This window comes from Eutrema salsugineum, unplaced genomic scaffold, assembly GCF_000478725.1.
Source record: "Eutrema salsugineum unplaced genomic scaffold, Eutsalg1_0 scaffold_7, whole genome shotgun sequence".
NCBI classification, from domain to species: Eukaryota; Viridiplantae; Streptophyta; class Magnoliopsida; order Brassicales; family Brassicaceae; genus Eutrema; species Eutrema salsugineum.
Genome location: NW_006256486.1, coordinates 5,983,481 through 6,003,647, shown reverse-complemented (window position 1 = coordinate 6,003,647; position 20,167 = coordinate 5,983,481). Strand labels below are relative to the sequence as shown.

Below are 20,167 nucleotides of genomic sequence, written 5' to 3'. Positions count from 1 at the left end.
GTATTACCAGTATTCTTAGTGTTACCCAATCTTATGTTTAATTTATAAAATCCAACAAGACCCGAATTGAACATTTCTCTTTTTATATGGTATAAAATATCTCTAACTACAGAACATAGAGAAACCTAACTAAAAAATATTCGATAGATAGAAAATTAGTTATCTGTTTTGGTCATAGTAGACCAAGTACAGTGACGTCAAAACCAAAACTGGCAGGTACAGTTAACTTTTCTGCAAAATCGTACTGATACAGTTATGACCATAACAGATAACTAATTATTTATTTGGCCGATTGGTATTACCAGTATTCTTAGTGTTACCCAATCTTATGTTTAATTTATAAAATCCGACAAGACTCGACTTGAACATTTCTCTTGTTATATGGTATAAAATTTCTCTACATACGGCACATAGAGAAACCTAACTAAAAATATTCGATAGATTGAAAATTAGTTATCTATTTTGGTCATAGTCAACCAAATACAGTTATGTCAAAACCAAAACGGGCAGGTACAGTTAAATTTTCTGCACAATTGTACTGATACGGTTATAACCATAACAGATAACTAATTATCTATTTGGCCGATTGGTATTACCAGTATTCTTAGTGTTACCCAATCTTATGTTTAATTTATAAAATCCAACAAGACCCGAATTGAACATTTCTCTTTTTATATGGCATAAAATTTCTCTACCTACGGAACATAGAGAAATCTAACTAAAAAATATTCGATAGATAGAAAATTAGTTATCTGTTTTGGTCATAGTCGATCAAGTGCAGTTACGTCAAAACCAAAAAGGGCCAGTACAGTTTAGATATTCTGTATACCTGTACTGATACTGTTATAAATAACTAAGTATCTATTTGGCTGATTGGTATTACCAGTATCCTTAGTGTTACCCAATCTTATGTTTAATTTATAAAATCCAACAAGACCCGACTTGAACTGGAACTCTATCTCTTTTTATATGGTATAAAATTTCTCTACGTACGAAACATAGAGAAACCTAACTAAAAAATATTCGATAGATTGAAAATTAGTTATCTGTTTTGGTCATAGTCGTCCAGGTACAGTTATGTCAAAACAAAAACGGGCTGGCACAGTTATGTTTTCTGCAAAATCGTACTGATACGGTTATGACCATAACAGATAATTAATTATCTATTTGGCCGATTGGTATTACCATTATTCTTAATGTTACCCAATCTTATGTTTAATTTATAAAATCCAACAAGACCCGACTTGAACTGAAACTCTATCTCTTTTTATATGGTATAAAATTTCTCTACGTACGAAACATAGAGAAACCTAACTAAAAAAAAAATCGATTGATAGAAAATTAGTTATCTGTTTGGTCATAGTCGATCCGGTACAGTTACGTCAAAACCAAAACTGGCAGGTACAGTTAACTTGTCTGCAAAATCGTACTGATACAGTTATGACCATAACAGATAACTAATTATTTATTTGGCCGATCGGTATTACCAGTATTCTTAGTGTTACCCAATCTTATGTTTAATTTATAAAATCCAACAAGACTCGACTTGAACATTTCTCTTGTTATATGGTATAAAATTTCTCTACCTACGGAACATAGAGAAACCTAACTAATAATATTCGATAGATAGAAAATTAGTTATCTGTTTTGGTCATAGTCAACCAAGTACAGTTACGTCAAAACCAAAACGGGCAGGTACAGTTAAATTTTCTGCACAATTGTACTAATACGGTTATGACCATAACATATAACTAATTATCTATTTGGCCGATTGGTATTACCAGTATTCTTAGTGTTACCCAATCTTATGTTTAATTTATAAAATCCAACAAGACCCGAATTGAACATTTCTCTTTTTTTATGGCATAAAATTTCTCTACCTACGGAACATAGAGAAATCTAACTAAAAAATATTCGATAGATAGAAAATTAGTTATCTGTTTTGGTCATATTCAATCAAGTGCAGTTACGTCAAAACCAAAAAGGGCCAGTACAGTTTAGATATATTGCATGCCTGTACTGATACTGCTATAAACATAACTAAGTATCTATTTGGCTGATTGGTATTACCAGTATTCTTAGTGTTACCCAATCTTATGTTTAATTTTTAAAATCCAACAAGACCCGACTTGAAATGGAACTCTATCTCTTTTTATATGGTATAAAATTTCTCTACGTACGGAACATACCGAAACCTAACTAAAAAATATTCGATAGATAGAAAATTAGTTATCTGTTTGGTCATAGTCGATCAGGTATAGTTACGTCAAAACCAAAACTGGCAGGTACAGTTAACTTTTCTGCAAAATCGTACTGATACAGTTATGACCATAACAGATAACTAATTATTTATTTGGCCGATTGGTATTACCAGTATTCTTAGTGTTACCCAATCTTATGTTTAATTTATAAAATCCGACAAGACTCGACTTGAACATTTCTCTTGTTATATGGTATAAAATTTCTCTACATACGGCACATAGAGAAACCTAACTAAAAATATTCGATAGATTGAAAATTAGTTATCTATTTTGGTCATAGTCAACCAAATACAGTTATGTCAAAACCAAAACGGGCAGGTACAGTTAAATTTTCTGCACAATTGTACTGATACGGTTATAACCATAACAGATAACTAATTATCTATTTGGCCGATTGGTATTACCAGTATTCTTAGTGTTACCCAATCTTATGTTTAATTTATAAAATCCAACAAGACCCGAATTGAACATTTCTCTTTTTATATGGCATAAAATTTCTCTACCTACGGAACATAGAGAAATCTAACTAAAAAATATTCGATAGATAGAAAATTAGTTATCTGTTTTGGTCATAGTCGATCAAGTGCAGTTACGTCAAAACCAAAAAGGGCCAGTACAGTTTAGATATTCTGTATACCTGTACTGATACTGTTATAAATAACTAAGTATCTATTTGGCTGATTGGTATTACCAGTATCCTTAGTGTTACCCAATCTTATGTTTAATTTATAAAATCCAACAAGACCCGACTTGAACTGGAACTCTATCTCTTTTTATATGGTATAAAATTTCTCTACGTACGAAACATAGAGAAACCTAACTAAAAAATATTCGATAGATTGAAAATTAGTTATCTGTTTTGGTCATAGTCGTCCAGGTACAGTTATGTCAAAACAAAAACGGGCTGGCACAGTTATGTTTTCTGCAAAATCGTACTGATACGGTTATGACCATAACAGATAATTAATTATCTATTTGGCCGATTGGTATTACCATTATTCTTAATGTTACCCAATCTTATGTTTAATTTATAAAATCCAACAAGACCCGACTTGAACTGAAACTCTATCTCTTTTTATATGGTATAAAATTTCTCTACGTACGAAACATAGAGAAACCTAACTAAAAAAAAAATCGATTGATAGAAAATTAGTTATCTGTTTGGTCATAGTCGATCCGGTACAGTTACGTCAAAACCAAAACTGGCAGGTACAGTTAACTTGTCTGCAAAATCGTACTGATACAGTTATGACCATAACAGATAACTAATTATTTATTTGGCCGATTGGTATTACCAGTATTCTTAGTGTTACCCAATCTTATGTTTAATTTATAAAATCCAACAAGACTCGACTTGAACATTTCTCTTGTTATATGGTATAAAATTTCTCTACCTACGGAACATAGAGAAACCTAACTAATAATATTCGATAGATAGAAAATTAGTTATCTGTTTTGGTCATAGTCAACCAAGTACAGTTACGTCAAAACCAAAACGGGCAGGTACAGTTAAATTTTCTGCACAATTGTACTAATACGGTTATGACCATAACATATAACTAATTATCTATTTGGCCGATTGGTATTACCAGTATTCTTAGTGTTACCCAATCTTATGTTTAATTTATAAAATCCAACAAGACCCGAATTGAACATTTCTCTTTTTTTATGGCATAAAATTTCTCTACCTACGGAACATAGAGAAATCTAACTAAAAAATATTCGATAGATAGAAAATTAGTTATCTGTTTTGGTCATATTCAATCAAGTGCAGTTACGTCAAAACCAAAAAGGGCCAGTACAGTTTAGATATATTGCATGCCTGTACTGATACTGCTATAAACATAACTAAGTATCTATTTGGCTGATTGGTATTACCAGTATTCTTAGTGTTACCCAATCTTATGTTTAATTTTTAAAATCCAACAAGACCCGACTTGAAATGGAACTCTATCTCTTTTTATATGGTATAAAATTTCTCTACGTACGGAACATACCGAAACCTAACTAAAAAATATTCGATAGATAGAAAATTAGTTATCTGTTTGGTCATAGTCGATCAGGTATAGTTACGTCAAAACCAAAACTGGCAGGTACAGTTAACTTTTCTGCAAAATCGTACTGATACAGTTATGACCATAACAGATAACTAATTATTTATTTGGCCGATTGGTATTACCAGTATTCTTAGTGTTACCCAATCTTATGTTTAATTTATAAAATCCAACAAGACTCGACTTGAACATTTCTCTTGTTATATGGTATAAAATTTCTCTACCTACGGAACATAGAGAAACCTAACTAATAAATATTCGATAGATTGAAAATTAGTTATCTGTTTTGGTCATAGTCAACCAAGTACAGTTACGTCAAAACCAAAACGGGCAGGTACAGTTAAATTTTCTGCACAATTGTACTGATACGGTTATGACCATAACAGATAACTAATTATCTATTTGGCCGATTGGTATTACCAGTATTCTTAGTGTTACCCAATCTTATGTTTAATTTATAAAATCCAACAAGAGCCGAATTGAACATTTCTCTTTTTATATGGCATAAAATTTCTATATCCTAACTAAAAAATATTCGATAGATAGAAAATTAGTTATCTGTTTTGGTCATAGTCGATCAAGTGCAGTTACGTCAAAACCAAAAAGGGCCAGTACAGTTTAGATATACTGCATACCTGTACTGATACAGTTATAAACATAACTAAGTATCTATTTGGCTGATTGGTATTACCAGTATTCTTAGTGTTACCCAATCTTATGTTTAATTTTTAAAATCCAACAAGACCCGACTTGAACTGGAACTCTATCTCTTTTTATATGGTATAAAATTTCTCTACGTACGGAACATAGAGAAACCTAACTAAAAAATATTCGATAGATTGAAAATTAGTTATCTGTTTTGGTCATAGTCGTCCAGATACAGTTATGTCAAAACAAAAACGGGCTGGCACAGTTATGTTTTCTGCAAAATCGTACTGATACGGTTATGACTGATCTGCTCAAAGTTTAATCCCTAAGCTACTCTGCAAGAGCACAGATATGCAGTTGTAGTATCTAGGGGTCGAACCACAGAGACAAGAGATCACTCAATAAACCTTATGTAGATGGAGTTACGCTAAGCCAAAATATGCGAAACAAATAGCAATGTGACAGAGATAAATAAAACAGCAAGGAAAACGGTTTGTAAGTTCGATGTGGTAAGGATTAGGTCTAGGGCGTTTTCAGGAGATCAATGAATGCAGATCAACTTAACAAGTCAGGGTTCAGATATTAAGCACGGTTCTTGAACTCGAAATACAGAACTATAATTAACCAACTTCCGTTGTGAGAATTATCTAAGTTAAAATCCAAAAATTCAAAATTCCTTTGCAAATCCTACAGATTTAAACCAGCCTTAATTGCACAAGTTCGATATGTTCACAAAGCTCCTAAACCAAATTCCTTTGCGAATAGTTACTTTGCTCAACTCAGGTTCTTTCCAGTTATTCAATTACGCTTCCGTGTCAATCAAGCAACCTAAGATCGAAGTTCTAGGTGATCAGTCTAGAATTAGCTTTAAGAACAACCTAAGGTGAAGAACAAATAGATATGAACCCTAGCTAGCAAGTTAATCAAACATTCAAAGAAACCCCTAATTAACCCTAAACCTAACAGGTGATCTACTCAGACATGGTTATTGAAACAACAAACATGATGAATAGAAAGCAATAGATTAAATCGAAATAGATAAAGGGGTTCGAAATCTTCTCTCTAAACGAACAGAGTTCAGACTTGTCTCCCCAAGCTCAGAAATCGCAAAAGCCGAAAACTCAAAGTATCTCTCTCTCAAAAATCTAAGGTTTTTTGTAAAAAGGGAATAAAAATCCTAAATATATCTCTAAGACACGTCTTGGGCTTCCTTGGAAACGTTTAGGCCCAATTCCTTCTTCAAATAGGAAACAAAATCGCCTTTTCCTTATTTCTCTGACAAGTGTCGAGCGTCACTCTCCATGGTGTCGAGCGTCACTAAAGCACAAAATCCATACTTGACGAATTTGATCCTGATTAAGCTCCAAAGTGCTCCAAAGTCTCCAGTTAAGCTCCAAACGTACCTATGACCTGAAAAGACTCCAAAAGACTCGAAAAACACTAAAAAGACTTTATAAATAAGACCTATACCATGGTCAAAAACCATTAAAACCATGATATATCAACTCCCCCAGACTTAGCATTTGCTTGCCCTCAAGCAAACAGAACACCAAATAAGAGAAAGAGTTTTGAAAACACAGAGACTCAACCTTTCATTGGAGCATCGCTTTTTGACTAGTCACCCTGCAACTCAACTACTGCTTCATCACTCCAAATCGAACCACCATGTACTTCTCCGCAGACATTCACAGCTTTCTAGATTAAGTCCAAAATTCCACAACATTGTTCATAAACCCTCATCGCTGGATCTCACTGATGATTCCAATGCCCAGAACCTTCTAGACTCTTTTCCATTCTATACTCAAACAAATCAGCCATACAAACTTTGGTATTTTTTATCTTTCCCCCAGACTTATTCTTTTCGCACATTCATCATCTTTTTCTTTTCTCCTTTTTATGGCATATACTCGATAAAGGTAAAGCTGCGAGCACTGATGGTGTTTGCCATCGAGTCCCCGAGTTGTCCCCTTACTTTGTATCAAAGGTTTTCAGCGAATAATGGGGTCATGGGAAACTTTCCTACCCCTCACTTCCTTCCTTTGTGTGATCATTCCAACTTAGAAGTGAAATAATGAGATCATTGGAAACATTCCTAGCCCTTCACTTCTAAGCGAAAATCATCTCAATCTTTTTGCCCTATTTCTTTCTTTCTTCTTTTCTTAGCTCGTCACAGGGAGAGAAACACCAACATTAAATTTCACACAGGCTTTCATTGATCAAGTACGAACGAGGAATCAAGCTTTAAGGCATTAGTCACATCAACGAGTTAAAAGTGAAGTTCAGAACTTAGCTCAGGTTAGTGGATTCTGTTGGAAACATGGACGCCTCTAGTCAGCTGGTCAGCCTTTGGAATTTTCATTAGTCGGATCTAGACTGAATCTGCAGCAGTGGTCACTTAGATGAAAAGTCAGCACAATAATTCCAGGAAAAGCATCATAATCTCCAACAAGTTTTGACTCAAAAACAATTTGACACAACTGACTCTAAGAAAAACAAAACACAATGTCAGCAACGACCTCCCCCAGACTTGAATAACACTGTCCCAAGTGTAATCAAATCCGAAGTTGGTTACAAAAGAGAAAGTCAGAAGGGTGAATGCAATGGGTTAGAATATCTTACTACTCAGTTAGGTCGACCAACACACTGCTCAGATTCAGATGAAAATAAGCTTAGGTCGAAAGTGCAAGGATGGTGACGAGCGATACCAACGATGGTGTCGCGCGACACCATAGTGCAGAGAGCAATCGTCGCGATCAGAGACACGTGAGTCCACCAAACAGGATAGAGAATCATCTATGTTAGCACTGTCAGATCACTCGGAGAGAAGTTAGTAGTAACAATACAACCCATAGAAGCATAAATCCAACAAAATCGCACAACAGGTGTAGCTGACACAACAGACTCAAACAAACGAAAAGAAAAGATAAGAAAAACAAAAGAAAAGAAAAGAGAACCGGAATGACAAAGGAACTAGTCCTCATCGCTAGTAGTAGCATCATCAGATGGTGTGGGTGAGCGAGATCGCGGGTGAGTAGGGCGAACACATCCGCAGCAAGAGAGAGTAGCGATGGCACTCCAGATGCTCTGAAAACTCTGAATGACATACCGCTGGAAAGCAGCAGCCTCCATGGGAACCTCTGGCTCAGTGGGAAGATCTGGGAGAGTTACTGGGGTTCCTGCGGAGCGAGGTGTCTGGTCATCCTCGGAAGTGGAAGCACGAGCTCTGGAAGAAGAACCGCGAGACACAGTAATCAAGACTCTCCTCTCCGGCATGAAACGAAGCGCAGCGCATTCGGTGCCTATGTCAGTGCGTGCACGATCAGGGAGCTGAATCCGGAAGGAGCCAGCTGCAGTGCGAAAAGACCACTGATGGTTGTGGTTGATCCAAGAGGCGTGGCGCAGGTGATCCAAATCAATAGCTCGGCGAGTCGTGACAATGTTGCTGTTCTCCGTGCTGATCTTAAAATGCTGGAAGATAGGGGTCAGCAAGCTACCAACAGACTCAGTCCGCTGCGTCGTACCTGCTCCAGAAAAAGGCTTGGCTTGCAAGGAAACCAAGTGATGAGCGAAAATGGCTCCCATGTTGACGTCAGTAGCGTGCGCGGAACTCCGGTAATGCTCACTATCTGTCAAATCACCAATGCATACATAGAGAAGAGCCAACTCAGAGAGACGCATCTTACCCGGAGTCGACTTGCACTGAATGGTGTTGCCTAGGACACGGAGGAGGCATCGCAGAACAGGGTGGCGCACGTCGGTTTGGGACGTAGTCTTCGAATCATAGCGTCCATTCCCAAAATGGTACAAGAAGTCCTGCACATCGAACATCTGAGTAGGAAGGCTGACTCTCGGGAGGTCCTTGCGAAACCCATATATGGCACACAGGTCGCGAAAAGGAAGCCTGTAACGAACTCCGCGGATCATGAAGGTCAGAGTGCCTTCCTGGGCGTTCGGAGCATGTTCGTTGGTGTAGTAGATGCGAACAGAGGCTAGGAACTGACAAACAATGTCAGGAAACAGATCGTAGGGTCTGGTAGCCATAGATCCCAATCCAATCTTTGTCAACAAACGCAGGAGGTCAGAATCCAAACCCAAACGCCGCATATCCAGAATGTCCAAAAACCTGGTGGGGAGTAGCTTCACATTCAGCCAGGCGTTGTAGAAGAAAGTGTCGTAATCATCCCAGTCATCTGAAATCGGCCTGTGTAGACACTCAACGCTCTCAGCAACAGCTCGAGGTGGCTTGTCCCAGATCCTGCGTGTTGGAATGCGCAAATTCTCCCGTTTAGGCCAAGGGCGCCTAATCCTCTCGTCTGGTGAATCAGGGATTGCAATAGGCGATGGTGGTGGTGAGGCGGAGGTTCGTGGCGGTGCAGCAGGGCGAAGATGGGATGTCGGGAACACCTGCAACTCCTGGGAGTCAAGGAATTTGACCATGTAGCGAGATCGTGCGAGTACAGCGCTGACGGTTGCACGTTGCCACAAGTCAACATCCAAAACTTCGACGTGGTCCCCGAGTTGGAAGGTTACTTCGACTGGAGGTTGTGAACTGGAGGCGGCGTCCCTGCATTGTCGCTTGCGTGGAGGCATCTGCAAAAGAAGAAACAGAGCAAACCAACAAAAGAACAGAATCTTAATTCAGCAAATATGTATAGCACAATCGATTTACTCCAGCAAGCCTAAGGAGCAACAGCAATGATTCCAGCTACACATGCATTCAGAAATCTCCCTATTTCCTAAACAAATTTCACACCCTTAAATTTTTCGAAGTAAAGTTGGCATGAAGAATGAATTTCTCAAATCTAGCCAAATGAACCGTGTAAAGCGCATGGGGGTGGTCGAAATCTGCCCTAAATGGATCGCCATAGGTAAAATCGAGCAAAGCATCAACCCACAAAGAGTAATTTCGACAAACATACCTGAGGTACCGAAATCGAAAAAAATGGAGATTCGAAGTGTGTACCTTGTTTGCCAAGGGTAGTGACGCGCGAAGTGTGTACCTATATATGAGTGGCGAGCGACACCAAGGGTAGTGACGCGCGACACTTGCAAAGTGGGAATGGTATTTCCTCGTGCCCGATCCGCTCCCGATTCCACTCCGGTTCTGAAAATCCGGTTAAGCTAGTTCCTAATTTTTTTTTTTTTTTTTTAAAGGGAAATCAAGTGACAGGCGACACCGAGTATGGTGTCACTCGACACCAGCCCTGTTTCACCTAAAACACGAAAAGAAAAACGAAAATTACTGAAACAAAAGACTTATTTACAGACTCACCAGTGGATTGCCTTCCACCAAGCGCTTGTTTAAAGTCATTAGCTTGACTTGATGATGATTCAGGCAGGAGGGACACCATCCAGAGGAACAATATGTCCATCCGGAATCTCAGCTTTGGCCCAGTAATGCTTCACCCTTTGTCCATTCACTGTGAATTCCCTGCTGCCATCTGGTGTGAGGAGGACAATGGCACCATAGGAGCGAACCTCTTTGACTATGAAAGGACCTGACCATCGAGAACGAAGTTTACCAGGAAACAATTGCAAACGAGAGTTATACAGAAGTACCTGATCATTCGGTTCGAATTTCCTGGAGAGGATTTTTGAATCGTGATACGCCTTGGTCCTCTCTTTGTACAACTTCGAATTCTCATAGGCGTGGTGCCTGATTTCGTCCAACTCATTCAGCTGTATCAGTCTCCTCTCTGCAGCAGACTTGATGTCGAAATTCATCAGCTTTATCGCCCAGTCTGCCTTGTGTTCAATCTCCACTGGGAGGTGACAAGGCTTTCCATATAGCAGGTGGAAAGGTGTGGTGCCTAGAGGTGTTTTGAACGCTGTCCTGTACGTCCAGAGTGCATCGTCCAACTTCGCAGCCCAATCCTTTCGAGTTTTGCCCACTGTTTTCTCCAGGATCTCCTTAATCTGACGATTCGAGACTTCGACTTGTCCACTCGTCTGAGGGTGATAAGGAGTTGCAACTCGATGATGAACTCCATGTTTCCTGAGGAGTTTTTCGAAAATGTTGTTAATGAAGTGAGAACCACCATCACTTATAACAATTCGAGGCACTCCAAATCGAGGAAAGATGATGGTCTTGAACATCTTAAGAACCACTGAGGAATCGTTGGTGGGACTAGCAATGGCTTTGACCCACTTTGAAACATAATCAACAGCAACCAGGATGTACTTGTTCCCATACGAAGAGGGAAAAGGACCCATGAAATCGATACCCCAGCAATCGAATACCTCAACCTCAAGGATGAAATTCTGTGGCATCTCATGTCTTTTGCTGATCTTTCCTCTCCTCTGACAAGCATCGCATTGCGAGATGAAAGCATGCGCGTCGCGAAACATGGTAGGCCACCAAAAGCCTGCTTGAAGAACCTTAGACACTGTTTTGGATGTCGCAAAGTGTCCAGCATATTCCGACCCATGACAGTGAAACAGCACCTCTGGGACTTCTGACTCTGCAATGCATCTTCTGTAAATCTCATCAGAACAGTGCTTGTACAGGTATGGCTCATCCCAATGATATCTTCGTAGCTCTCTCAGGAACTTGTTATTCGCATACCCTTTAAAGTTATCAGGCTCAGCCTCTGCAGCGAGATAATTGGCAATATCAGCATACTAAGGACGTTGGGTGGCAGATACAGCAGCTGAACTGATCTCAGGAAGTCTGCTTCGAATTGGAGAGGTCTCTGTGTTCGGTTGAGCAAGGTGACGCGCGACACTAGTGGTGGTGTCGCTCGACACTGACGTTTCTCCAATTCGAAGAACCTGCAATTCTTCGTCAAACCTGCTCTGGAACTCGGTTTCCACATAGTATACGTTCTCTTCTGGCAGGAAATCGTCTATGGGTACGTCGTCTTCAACCCTGATGCGTGAGAGATGATCTGCTACACCATTCTTAACACCCTTCTTGTCTTTGACCTCAATATCGAACTCCTGAAGAAGTAACACCCATCGCAGTAATCTCGGCTTTGCATCCTTCTTCTGCATCAAGTATTTGAGTGCAGAATGATCTGTATGCACAATCACCTTCGATCCCACAAGGTAAGGTCGAAATTTTTCAAAGGCAAAGACCACAGCCAACAGCTCCTTCTCAGTGGTAGCGTAATTCCTTTGAGCATCATCCAGAGTTCGACTGGCATAGTAGACTGCATCAAGCTTTTTGTCCTTCTTCTGTCCTAGAACAGCACCTACAGCAAAATCACTAGCATCACACATCACCTCAAAAGGTAAATTCCAGTCAGGAGGCTGCACGATAGGGGCGCTTATCAGAGCATGTTTGATCTGTTCGAACGCAGCAAGACACTCATCTGTAAACTCAAACTTAGCATGCTTGCATAGTAAAGCAGTGAGAGGACGTGCAATCTTGCTGAAGTCCTTGATGAAGCGACGATAGAACCCTGCATGACCCAGAAAGCTTCTAACCGATTTCGCAGAATCAGGTGGTGGTAAGCTCGTCATGACGTCAATCTTCGCACGATCCACTTCTATGCCAGCTGCAGAAACCTTGTGCCCAAGCACAATCCCATCTCTGACCATAAAGTGACACTTTTCCCAGTTAAGGACCAAGTGCTTCTCTTCACAACGAGCCAGAACCTTGCAGAGATTATCCAGACAGTCCTTAAAAGATGATCCGTAAACTGAGAAATCATCCATAAAGACCTCCATGAAATCCTCAATCATGTCAGTGAAGATGGACATCATACATCTCTGAAATGTCGCAGGAGCATTACAAAGTCCAAAGGACATCCTGCGATATGCGAAAGTGCCGTATGGACATGTAAAGGTGGTCTTCTCCTGATCATCTGGGTGGATAGGGATCTGGAAAAATCCTGAGTACCCATCGAGGAAGCAGTAGTAGGGATGGCTTGCAAGTCTCTCCAGCATCTGATCAATAAAGGGCAATGGGAAGTGATCTTTCCTGGTCGCTGCATTCAGCTTCCTGTAATCGATGCACATCCTGTGTCCAGTCACTGTGCGCGTCGGAATCAGCTCATCTTTGTCATTCTTCACAACTGTAACCCCTCCTTTCTTAGGAACCACGTTCACAGGACTCACCCAAGCACTATCTGAAATTGGATAGATGATTCCAGCTTCCAGCAGCTTCATGATCTCCTTTTTGACGACATCTTTCAGGTTAGGGTTCAGCCTGCGCTGGTGTTCGATCGATGACTTCGACTCATCCTCCAGGTGAATTCGATGCATTAACAAGTCTGGTGAGATACCTGAAATATCATCAAGAGAATAGCCAAAAGCTTTGCGATGCTTGCGCAGCTTGCTCAGTAGTAAAGTAACCTCAGCATTGTTCAAGGAAGAGTTGATAATGACTGGATAAGTAGAGTTAGAGCCCAAGAATGCGTACCTTAGTCCTGCAGGGAGTTGTTTGAACTCAATCTTGGGCGCTTTCTCCTCACTCCAGTCGGATAGCTGCTTCACCTTCGCAGGAGTCTCAAGCTGTTCAATCTGCGATGCTAGCTGCATCACATGCTCGCTGGAGTCCAACATCTTCGAGTAAGATGCTGAAATTTCGTCCAAGTGTTCAGCTTCAGATGCAGACGTGGTCAGAGCCCTCTCAAGTGGGTCTGTAGGCAGCATCTCATGGAAAATCTCCTCAGCGAACTCTGTGAGAGTGTCGACATAGAAGGTCTGACCATCGATGGTGGGTTTCTTCATCAGCTTGTCCATGTCAAAGTTCATCACCAGATCTCCAACATTCAGAGCGATTCTGCCTTTCCTGACATCGATGATAGCACCTGCTGTAGCTAGAAAAGGTCTCCCAAGGATAAGAGGATCCTTAGGCTCCTCTCCATACTCCAGAACCACAAAGTCAGTCGGTATCATGCAGTCTCCAACCTTGATTGGAACATCCTCTAGCACCCCTTCAGGTATCCTTGTCGAACGATCAGCTAGGATGAGGGAGATCCTTGTTGGCTTGAAATCAGTCATGCCGAGATTGACAGCTACCGAATAAGGCATGAGGTTAACACTTGAACCCAGATCACACAGCGATCTCTTGAATCTCTCTGTGAAGATAGAGCAATCCAAGACAAAGCTTCCTGGATCAGACAGCTTCTTTGGGATTCGGTTCTGAATCACTGCACTGACTTGCTCAGAAATCATCATCACTCCGTGTTCATGGCTGAGATTATTAGTCACCATTCGCTTCACATAACGTCTGATAACAGGAGTGATCTTTACAGCATCAACCAAGGAAATCTCAATCACAAGCTTTTTCATCAAAGCTTTGCATCGTGCATCATCAAGCTCTTGCTTGGACTTCCTAGGGCTCCTTGGGTAAGGAACTTTAGGTTTGTAGGCCTTCTCCTCTGCAGATTTCGGATTCGGAGCATCAACAGCTTCGCTCTGCAATTGGTGACACGCGACACTAGTGGTGGTGTCGCTCGTCACCGGCTCTGCAATCTCATGAATTGCTTCAGAATCTTCTAAATCCACGACTTCAGGTGCAGGAGGCGTCTTCTTGGGCTCAGAACTCAGATGTTTACCACTCCTCAACGTGATAGCACTGCAGTGATGCCTTGGATTGGTGTCAGTCTTCCCAGGAAGAAAACCTTCTTGCCTTTTTACAGAACCTGCAGTTTTTGAGCAACCTGGGTATCGAGCTGCTTGACACGGGTGTTTAGAGCTTCGATTTTTCCATTCAGATCAAGGTAGAGAGCATCCATCTTCCCATTAAAGTCCACGGTGAGCTTCTGCTGACCTTCCAGAATTTGTTCCAGCATAGACTTCATCTCATTGTCAGGATTTTGAGGTTGAGATGAAGGAGTGCTGTAATTTCTGGAGAAACTGTTGTTGGAAAATGGCTTCTGGTACTGAGGCTTAGGCGTATAACCAGAGAAGTTCTGATTACTGTTGAAGGTACTCCTCTGATTGTTTCCACTGTAATTTCCACTGTAGCTTCTGTTACCTTGCTGATTACCAAACCTCTGACCCTGAAATCCTGATCCACTGACAAAGTTGACATCCTCTTCCTCAGCTGCATCCTCAGGTTCGAAACTCTCCACCTCCTGTGCGAATATGACAGACTTCTTACCCACTAAAAGGCTGTGCACAGAGTCAAGTTTAGCTTTCACCTCAGCGATCTGCGATCTATCCATGTTCCCAGCTTGCTTCTTTCGCTCAAGATCTGCATTCTTGGTGCTATTGCTGGATGCCAAATTTTTGATGAGTTCAACAGCTTCTTCTGGGTATCTGGTGTTGAAGTTGCCATTGCTTGCTGCATCAAGTGCCATCTGATACCTCCAGTCGATACCTCTGAAGAAGATACCCAGCAACTGCACATCGCTGAAGCCATGATGAGGGCAGTCTCGTTGGTACGATTTGAATCGCACCCAAGAAGCTTTGAACGCTTCAGTTGGTTCCTGAGAGAAAGTTGAAATTTTCGTCCTCAACTCCTCAGATCTAGCATCATCGAAGAAGTTGTGCAGGAAAGCATTTCTGGTCTCTTCCCAAGTAGTGAGTGATCCTGGCTCCAACTGCTTCAACCAGTTAGCTGCTTCTCCAGCAAGGGAGTAAGGAAACAGCTTACAGAGGAGGAAATCATTGGACACTCCATTGTATTTGATGCTGGTGACCAAGTCCTCAAATCTCTTGATGTGATCCATAGGGTGCTCATGAGAGTGGCCATGGAAAGGATGCTGACCCACAAGAGTGTAGTACACAGGTTTCAGCTCAAAATCGTTTCTTTGAAACGCATGGGCGCGAATTGCAGAACGATTTGCATAGAACTGCTCAGGCCTGTTGTAGTCTCCAAGTGTTCGTCCACGACCAGCTGTAGGTGCAGGTTCCCTCATATTCCGATCCTCTGGAGCGTTCCTCTGATTTGGAACGATCACAGCATTCCCACGCGGTGCAAGTGGTGGATTCTGGTCAACAACATCGACTGGTAAAGGCGCTGGTGGAATGATGTTACCATCTCCATCAAGCCTTTGGCCTCTCGCATTGCACACATGACCCTCTCGGTCTCTCCAGATTCCAGCATCATCACGAACAAGTCCATTGGCGTTTTCCATCATTGCCGGATCCTTTGCTTTCCTGTTCGTTCGCTCTAACTCAGCTAGCTCCTCGTTGCTCAAATTCACTAGCGGGATGTCCTTGTTGCTTCTGGTTCCACGAATATGCATAAACCTGAAACACCAAAAACAAAGAGAGAAAACGAAATAAGTAAATTAGGTTATAAAAAGAAAGGTGTCGCTCACCACAAGTGGTGTCGCTCGAAACACGTCTTGGGCTTCCTTGGAAACGTTTAGGCCCAACTCCTTCTTCAAATAGGAAACAAAATCGCCTTTTCCTTATTTCTCTGACAAGTGTCGAGCGTCACTCTCCATGGAGTCGAGCGTCACTAAAGCACAAAATCCATACTTGACGAATTTGATCCTGATTAAGCTCCAAAGTGCTCCAAAGTCTCCAGTTAAGCTCCAAACGTACCTATGACCTGAAAAGACTCCAAAAGACTCGAAAAAAACTAGAAAGACTTTATAAATAAGACCTATACCATGGTCAAAAACCATAAAAACCATGATATATCAATGACCATAACAGATAATTAATTATCTATTTGGCCGATTGGTATTACCAGTATTCTTAGTGTTACCCAATCTTATGTTTAATTTATAAAATCCAACAAGACCCGACTTGAACTGAAACTATATCTCTTTTTATATGGTATAAAATTTCTCTACGTACGGAACATAGAGAAACCTAACTAAAAAATATTCGATAGATAGAAAATTAGTTATCTGTTTGGTCATAGTCGATCAGGTACAGTTAACTTTTCTGCAAAATCGTACTGATACAGTTATGACCATAACAGATAACTAATTATTTATTTGGCCGATTGGTATTACCAGTATTCTTAGTGTTACCCAATCTTATGTTTAATTTATAAAATCCAACAAGACTCGACTTGAACATTTCTCTTGTTATATGGTATAAAATTTCTCTACCTACGGAACATAGAGAAACCTAACTAATAAATATTCGATAGATTGAAAATTAGTTATCTGTTTTGGTCATAGTCAACCAAGTACAGTTACGTCAAAACCAAAACGGGCAGGTACAATTAAATTTTCTGCACAATTGTACTGATACGGTTATGACCATAACAGATAACTAATTATCTATTTGGCCGATTGGTATTACTAGTATTCTTAGTGTTACCCAATCTTATGTTTAATTTATAAAATTTAACAAGACCCGAATTGAACATTTCTCTTTTTATATGGCATAAAATTTCTCTACCTACGGAACATAGAGAAATCTAACTAAAAAATATTCGATAGATAGAAAATTAGTTATCTGTTTTGGTCATAGTCGATCAAGTACAGTTACGTCAAAACCAAAAAGGGACAGTACAGTTTAGATATTCTGCATACCCGTACTGATACTGTTATAAACATAACTAAGTATCTATTTGGCTGATTGGTATTACCAGTATTCTTAGTGTTACCCAATCTTATGTTTAATTTATAAAATCCAACAAGACCCGACTTGAACTGAAACTCTATCTCTTTTTATATGGTATAAAATTTCTCTACGTACGGAACATAGAGAAACCTAACTAAAAAATATTCGATAGATTGAAAATTAGTTATCTGTTTTGGTCATAGTCGTCCAGGTACAGTTATGTCAAACCAAAAGCGGGCTGGCACAGTTATGTTTTATGCAAAATCGTACTGATACGGTTATGACCATAACAGATAATTAATTATCTATTTGGCTGATTGGTATTACCAGTATTCTTAGTGTTACCCAATCTTATGTTTAATTTATAAAATCCAACAAGACCCGACTTGAACTGAAACTATATCTCTTTTTATATGGTATAAAATTTCTCTACGTACGAAACATAGAGAAACCTAACTAAAAAATATTCGATAGATAGAAAATTAGTTATCTGTTTGGTCATAGTCGATCAGGTACAGTTACGTCAAAACCAAAACGGGCAGGGACAGTTAAGTTTTCTGCATAACCGTACTGATACTGTTATGAACATAACAGATAACTAATTATCTATCTGGCCAATTGGTATTTACCAGTGTTCTTAGTGTTACCCAATCTTATGTTTAATTTATAAAATCCAACAAGACCCGACTTGAACTGTAACTCTATATCTTTTTATATGGTATAAAATTTTTCTACCTACGGAACATAGAGAAACCTAACTAAAATTACCTTTATTTATGAAATTAAGCATATAAAATGAAACATTCCGAATTCAGAACTCTATATCAATGTGAAATCATTCAACTAGTCAAACCAAAAATGTATAACTTCCTAACCTTCAAGCAATCATGTAAGTTAAGCCTATGCATAAGAAAAAAAAAACACAAATCATTTCTTGCAAAAAAAATCCAAAGAAAAGAAAAGTTCCGGTTTTGAATAATGAATTCTAGGCTACAAAATCTCATCGGTATCAAAGAAGACGTGCCTCTCATCACCTCTGTGATCTCTACTGCTCTTTCCCAGAGGTTCCCATCTTCCCAAGTGCTGAACCAGATGACCGCAGATGCTCTCGGTGTTCCTCTGTTGGATTCAGAGTATCCAACAGCTGTTGAGAAGCAGCCCAAAGAAGAATACCCTTCTCCTCCTTATTCTCCTCCTCTACTGCTGCCTCCTCATTAGCCAAGGTGAGGACTCATTGCCCCTCACATTCTCTCAGAATTCGTTTTCACTTGCTAGTCTTTTATTTTTAAATAGTATCTTCTCTAAGCAAGCTATATGATTCGCTTAGTATTCTGTGCTGATTGCCAGTTTGACTATAATATCTACATATCACTCTCTTAATATCTTCTAGATCTGTTCTAGGGTTAAATTATTGTTATAGTGCTTGTTGGCTTAAGAATTATGGATTCTAAAACCTGGTGAATTAATTATGAACTTGTTTATCAACCTATTGGTACAACTTGTTATAAGTCGTGCTGGTGACTCTTGAACCTAGAGTGTCTAATAATATATAGTATGTAAACCAACATTGCTTACAAGATTCAGAACTCTTAGGAGTCAGTCACATGGCGATGGGACCTTTGTGGTATGGATATTGTTTGCTAGGGCTAATGTGTAGCACTTTCGAGACCATCAATTCGTAAACCCATGAGATTATAGCGAATCTCTAGAAAGCCTGTTTGACACATAGGTGTTAGCAGGCCAATTAGTTATTTTTTTGGAAAGGCGGTATCAGGTGTAATACTTTGATGAGTGATGGAGCTAAGGGCTCTTTCTGGACCAAATAGAACGGAGCAATGGGTTTGAGAAATAAATAGGAGATCAATGGGAATATACTGTATCGATCCCATTGATCTTGTTTTATGATTAGACTTTCATGATAGTAATTCACATCATGTCAGAAAGTGAGCAGTGAGTCTCTATAAGGCTCATAACTGAGTAATTTTCATTACTCACCCTTCCTTTTTCTTTTATTATGTTCATGTTAGGATGGTCAGAAATTTTTTATATTGCTCGTTGTGACCTAGGCATTTTCCTGACGATTATGTGCCCTTTACTAGGGAACTAAACTGGGCAAATTGACTTAAACGATTTAGTTTGTCAACCTAACATGCTCAAGTTTTAGGTTTCTTTAGGAAAGCTGGGATAGAGATGTCAATAAAAAACATGAAATTTTAAAGATTTGTAAGTTTTTGTTTTTGTTTTTGTTTTTAAGTCAGCCTTCTGAGTTTGTTCTTAGTACTTTTAGTGACAAAGTAAATGAGAAGGAAGAAACAAAAAAATATGTAGGGGTTTCTTGATTGGAATTGTGATTTGTTGCTGTTACGTTAGAATAAAAACTCTAAAAAATTTTGGCTTTTAAAAATACACTGTAATTTTATAAAAACAAAAAAAAAGCTACAAGGGTTGCTTGGCGTTAGACTGTAGAGGCTTTTAAGTCTTTTACAGTTTTTAAAGCCTATTTTTAGCCAAACACACTCTTTCTATTTTATTAGTTTTAAAATCTTAAAAGTAAAATTTTTTGTTTTTTGTCATGATTTTTAAAAGCTACGTTGGAGGAGCTTTTAACCAAAAATTTAGGAAAATAAATACATTTTATTTCCTTTTTTATTTCTTTCTCCCCTGAATCATTCAAAAGAATTTATAGATATTTATATATATAAGTAATTACTAATTTTAGTTAATTAAATCTTATTTTTTTCTTCTTTTTTTGAGATCTATTTCTTCATTTTTATTTTT

At 39.4% G+C, this 20,167-nt stretch overlaps 1 non-coding gene across 1 annotated transcript; it reads left to right on the top strand.

Moving 5' to 3' along the window:
- Positions 1 to 15,271: 15,271 nt before the first annotated feature.
- LOC112083260 lies at positions 15,272 to 15,378 on the top strand. The gene has a single exon (XR_002897549.1). It is a non-coding gene; the product is annotated as a small nucleolar RNA R71 (small nucleolar RNA).
- The last annotated feature ends 4,789 nt before the right edge of the window (positions 15,379 to 20,167 follow it).